This window comes from Triplophysa rosa, unplaced genomic scaffold, assembly GCF_024868665.1.
Source record: "Triplophysa rosa unplaced genomic scaffold, Trosa_1v2 scaffold376, whole genome shotgun sequence".
Classification (NCBI taxonomy): domain Eukaryota; kingdom Metazoa; phylum Chordata; class Actinopteri; order Cypriniformes; family Nemacheilidae; genus Triplophysa; species Triplophysa rosa.
Window position 1 is genome coordinate 104,458 of NW_026634380.1, and position 6,622 is coordinate 111,079.

Here is a 6,622-nt window from a genome sequence, read left to right on the forward strand (position 1 = left end):
GGTGGTGGCTGAGTCCCGTGGGAACACAGCCACCTGTGACGCAACGTCTGAATCGTCACCACCCACAGTGCGGGCAGGACGTATCCACAACGTCTGCCCCAGCGTACTGGAAGCAGGCATTGTGTCCGTCCCCTTCCTCGATGAGTGGGTTGCACCCATGAGAACAGCGGGACAAGCCACGCTGGAGAAATTTTGCTCTTTTAGAAAAGGAAATTTGCTCAAACACCTCCGGAACTGCCGAGACGCCCAGGGGAGAGTCACTGCAGGAAGGGACCGTCCGCTGTCCACGTCATAGATTCCAGCAGAAAGAATGATCACCCAGATCGTAGAGAAGCTCACCAGATGCGTAGGCTCTGAAGAACAAAAGGTGAATGAATGAGCACGCCAGCTTCCCTCTTATACCCGGACATCCGGGGAGGAGCCCGGCATGCAAATTTCATTCGCCAATTTTCATTGGCCTTTTCTAAATACTCAGAAGATGATAGGTTCTCAAGACAAACCCCATTGTGTCGGTTCGACACAACGTCGAGAGACCGACAGAAAGGGAACGGATTTACAAATTGATGAAGCTAAAGCGAATTATAAATCGGATGTGTGGAAGCATTTCGGTTTTCCCGTGACAAGAAACGAAAAAGCAGAAAAGGTGACGGACAGACAAAAAACAATATGCAGACACTGCCAGACTGCGGTGAAGTACAATTCGGGGAATACGACTAATATGAAGAGCCATTTGTTACATCATCACCCCGAAAAGTTTCATGAAGATACGAGGAGCAAAAAAAATAGCAGTGAATGAGGTGAGTGAAGCAGTGAATGAGGTGAGTACCTGACTGGTTGTGATTTGTTAAAAGTTGACAAACAACTCAAACTTTTTTCATGTTAATTTTTTCATGTTTCATGTTCTCAAAATTTTTATGTTATTCATTTTTATGTTATTATGTTAGTTCCTGTTTCTTACTGACTTTACTGTTCTTTTCACTTTAAAGTTACCTAATTACCTCATCTAAAAATAATAAATGTGATCTATGTTCAGTCATTGTTTAATAAAAACACTTATGCCACATCTTTCCAAGTCTTCATTTGTTTTGTTTTTTTCCTGCACAAAATTCAATAAATATCGTACCGTAGTCTTCATATCGAGGTACTATCGTATCGTGAAATGTTGATACCGTTACATCCCTATTCCTCGGAGCTCCCTCCCTCGGGGGGGTCGAGCCCAGGAAGAAGCGGACGTCGAAATGTCAGCCATATTTTCCCGGGCCGCCGTGGGCATTGGGTTGCAGTGCACTGCACTGCCTCTCCCAACGCTCACGGCTGGTTACATGAGACCTCGCCCCCAGTGCCGTGTTTCCCAGAAGTGCATGAGGAACTCAGTAAGACCTGGAACGCCCCCTTTTCGGCACGTGCACGTCAAACTAGTTCCGTCGCCCTTTCTTCCCTCGATGGTGGGGCAGCTAGAGGATACGTCGATGTCTGCCAGGCAGAGTGCGCCGTCGCGGTGCACTTGTGACCGCAGATGGTGGCCACCTGGGGGGCTCGACCTAGACTCCCGTCCAAAGCATGTAGGTTTTCGGCATCTCTGGTGTCGAGAGCTTACACTGCTGCGGGCCAAGCTGCCTCCTCTCTCCACGCTATGGCCATCCTGCAGGCCAAGGCGTTGAGAGAGCTCCACATGGGTAAGACCGACCCAGTGCTTATGCAGGAACTCCGCACCGCTACCGACCTCGCTCTACAGGTGACCAAGTTGACCGCGCGGGCCCTGGGTCAGGTGATGTCCACACTTGTGGTCCAGGAGAGACACCTCTGGCTGAACCTTGCATGGATGAGTGACACCGAGAAAGTCCGCTTTCGTTGATACTGTCGAGCAGCAGTTCTCGACAGTAAAGAAGCAGATAGAGGCTATCAAGCATATCCTCCGCCGCCGCAACTCGGCCGCCCTTTGGCCGTCGAGATCCCGTGCACCATTTGCTTCCCAGCAGCCCTAGTCGACGGTGCGTTGTGCTGCATCATCGCCAGGCAGGTAAGTCAGCAGAGCCGATCTCCTCCCCGGGGTCTTCCCCATGAAGCAGATCTTACCCCTAGCCCCCGTCTCGGTCCCTGCGAGCCTGACAAGAGCTTCCCAAACCGTCACGGTGGCTACGGGATACTATCCGTCTCGGCTACGCGATCCAACTCACCAGACGTCCGCCCAAGTTTCGGGGAATCCTCTCAACCTCAGTCAGAGGCAAGGATGCTCCTGTGCCACCCCTCTGGCGAAGGAAGTGATCGTGCTCGTCCCTCTAGCCGAGGTGTTCAATGGGTTTTACAGCCCGTACTTCATCGTCCCCAAAAAAAGGGGGGGTTGCTAGATCTGCGTACCCTGAACAGGCACCTACTCAAGCTGCCGTTCAGGATGCTCACGGAGAAGCGCATCCTGTCGTCTATCAGATGTCAAGATTGGTTCATGGCAATCGACCTGAAGGACACTTACTTTCATGTCTCGATTCTCCCTCGTCATCACCCGTTCCTACGGTTCGCTTTCGAGGGTCGGGCATATCAGTACAGAGTCCTCCCGTTCAGTCTGTCCCTGTCCCCACGAGTCTTCACGAAGATCGTGGAAGCCCCCCTCACTCCCCTCAGGGAGAGAAATGTGCGGGCACTAAACTATCTCGACGACTGGCTCATCTTGGCACACTCGCGAGATCTGTTGTGTACACACAGGAACCTAGTGCTCCGGCACCTAGATCGATTGGGACTACAGGTCACCCCAGAAAAGAGCAAGCTCTCCCCTGTGCAGAGCATCCTCGTTCTCCGTATGGAACTCGACTCTGTCTCCATGACAGCGCGACTGACTACCGAGCGTGCTCAGTCAGTGTTGAACTGCCTGAACCTTTTCAAGCAGTCAGCGGTCCCCCTGAAACAATTTCAGAGGCTCCTGGGACACATGGCATCCTCGGCAGGGGTGATACCCCTCGGGTTGATGCACATGAGGCAGCTCCAACAATGGCTACAGAGTCGAGTTTTCTGGAGAGCGTGGCACACTGGCAACAGGCGTATGGTCATCACGCCTCTCTGCCGACGCAACCTAACCCCCTGGTCTTCAATGACCTTTTTGCGGACAGGGGTCCCTCTCGGGCAGGTTTCGAGGCACGTCGTGGTGACGACAGACGCCTCCCTGCAGGGTTGGGGTGCCGTGTGCAACGGGCACGCAGTGTCGGGACGATGGACGGGCCCCCGCCTGTCAACTGCCTAGAGTTGTTGGCTGTGCTACTTGCACTGAAGGGGCTGCGACCTCTCGTGCAGGACAAGCACGTGCTGGTCCGGTCAGACAGCATAACTTCCGTGGCTTATATCAACCACCAGGGTGGCATTCGCTCACGGCAGTTAACACAACTCACCCGACGCCTCCTCCTGTGGAGTCAACAGGTGACGAGGTCCCTGCGAGCCACATACATCCCAGGCAACCTGAACCAGACAGCTGACGCGCTCTCTGGTCAGTCAACGCCTCGTGGAGAGTGGCGACTCCACCCCGCGCAGTCCAGCTCATTTGGGTGCAGGTCGGACAGGCACAGGTAGACCTGTTCGCCTCCCTGGACACCACCCTTTACCCGCTATGGTACTCCCTGTCCGAGGCCCCCCTCGGCACGGATGCGGGACAAGCGGAAGTACGCCTTTCCCCCAGTGAGCCTCATCGCACAGGTCCTGTGCAAGGTCAGGGAAGAGAAGCATCAAGTGTTACTAGTTGCGCCGTACTGGCCGCTCATCACGAACCAGTTGCTGGCAAGTCTCTGGGACAGCACGACCTGGTTATTAGTTTCCTAAGGGGCGCGAGAAGGCTGAATCCGCCTCGTCCGCGCTCCATACCCTCTTGGGACCTTGAAGTGGTCTTGGCGGGCCTCCAGAGGCCCCCCTTTGAGCCCCTGGGAGAGGCCGCTCTTTCTCATCTTACGATGAAGATGGCCCTCCTAGTGGCGCTCGCCCCCATCAAGAGGGTAGGGGACCTACAAGCATTCTCCGTGTCCACGGATTGCCTAGAATTCGGGCCTGGAGACTCTCACGTGATCCTGAGACCACGGCCTGGCTACGTGCCCAAGGTTCCCACCACTCCCCTTCAGGACCAGGTGGTGAACTTGCAGGCGCACCCCACCGGGGAGGAAGACCCAACCCCATCCGTGTTGTGTCCAGTACACGCGCATTGCGCCTCTAATTGGACCACACGCAGAGCTTCAGAAGCTCTGAGCAGCTCTTTGTCTGTTTTGGAGGCCAGCAGAAGGGGAGGGCTGTCTCCAAACAGAGACTGGCACACTGGATCGTGGACGCCGTCGCTATGGCGTACCGATCCCAAGATCGCACGTGCCCATTTCCAGTGAGGGCACACTCCACCCGGAGTGTAGCCTCCTCGTGGGCATTGGCCCAGGGCGCCTCTCTGGCAGACATCTGCAGAGCTGCGGGTTGGCCTACGCCCAACACCTTCGCGAGGTTTTACTACTCTGTTGCCGTATGCATTTTATATAGCCATCCCGTGACAACAGGGGAGTTGTGGGATATGGCAGTTCATCTTTAATGGTGGTGTCTACATCACAGCCTCTGTGGCCTGCCCACAAGTACAGCATAGACAAAGTGATTTAAAGAGACCAACAAATACAGGATACATGTCTGCTTGTTTGTTTGTGTGCACATGTGAGCATGTGCTTGAATGACAGCTTTGACAGTTTGGATGCATCTATATTTTGTTCAGTTCTTTGTGTCAGTTAAAGAACATTTTCATTTCAAAATGAGAATTCTGTCATAAGCACATCCATCCAACATAAAACAATATAAGAAGTAAAACATACTTAGTCAAAGAAAAATAAAAACAGACAAATATTGGTTAGAAAATCTGTGATAATCAACGTAACTTGTTCTTGCAAAAATAGATATTGTGACATTTTGACTATGCATCGTTCTGATATTAAAGCAAGTAAATATCTGTATGTGCTATTTGTATTAATTATACTTTACTTTACATTTAAAGGTGAAAGGTCAATGACTACTCCATCAAGAAGTATTTCACTCAACAACGAAGCAACAACTGCAACTGGTGTATCAAGAAACAATACTCCAACAACACCAATAACTTCAACTACTCCACCAACAACAACTTATTGTAGTTGTAGTACATCATCAACAACAACTAGAATTATTATAATTCCAAGAACCACTGCACCAACAACTGCACAGAAAAACAATACACTAATTACTACCAGACGAACAACTACAATTGCTCTACCAACACCTACAACTGCTGTATCAACAACCACAACTGCTCCACAAACGACCACAGCTGAAACAACCAGAACTTCTCCACTAACAACTACAACTTATACACCATCAAGTACAACCTCTGCACCAACTACTACAACTACTTTACCATCAACTCCAACTATTGTGCCAACAACTTCAAGTGATTTATCAACAATAACTACTACACAAATAACTACAACTTCTGTACCAATAACTACAACTGATGCACCAACAGCTACTATACCAATATCTACAACTACTCCACCAACAAATACTACACATAATGAACCTACAACTACAACAACTTCCAGTTTCAATACTACTCCACCAACAACAACCACAACTGCTGCACCAACAACTACATCTTCTGTAAGAACAACTACAACTTCTGTACCATCAACTACAACTGCTTCATCAACAACCACAACTGCTGCACCAACAACTACAACTGAAGTACCAACAACTACAACCACTGCACCAACAACTACAACTGCTATACCAACAATCACAACTGCTGCACCAACAACTACAACTACTGTACCACCAACATCAACAACAAGTGCTTCATCAACAACCACAACTGCTGCACCAACAACAATTACAACTGCTGCACCAACAACAACCACAACTGCTGCATCAACAACTACAACTACTGCACCAACAACTACAGCAGAAGCACCAACAACTACAACTACTGCACCCACCACTACAACTACTGCACCAACCACTACAACTGAAGCACCAACAACTACAACTACTGCACCAGCAACTACAACTACTGCACCAACAACTACAACTGAAACACCAACAACTACAACTACTGCACCAACAACTACAACTACTGTACCAACAACTACAACTACTGCACCAACAACTACAACTACTGCACCAACAACTACAACTGGCACCAACAACTACAACTGAGCACCAACAACTACAACTACTGCACCAACAACTACAACTGAAGCACTACAACTACTGCACCAACAACTACAACTGAAGCACCAACAACTACAACTACTGCACCAACAACTACAACTGAGCACCAACAACTACAACTACTGCACCAACAACTACAACTGAAGCACCAACAACTCAACTACTGACCAGCACCAACAACTACAACTACAACTACTGCTGCACCACAACTAAGCTACAACCTACAACTGACAATCAACAATACCAACTACAGACCCACCATACAACTGAACAACCACACTAAGCACAACAACTACAATACTCCCAACCACTACAACTACTGCACCAACCACTACAACTTACTGCACCAACCACTACAACTACTGCACCAACAACTACACTACTGTACCAACCACTACAACTACTGCACCAACAACTGCAC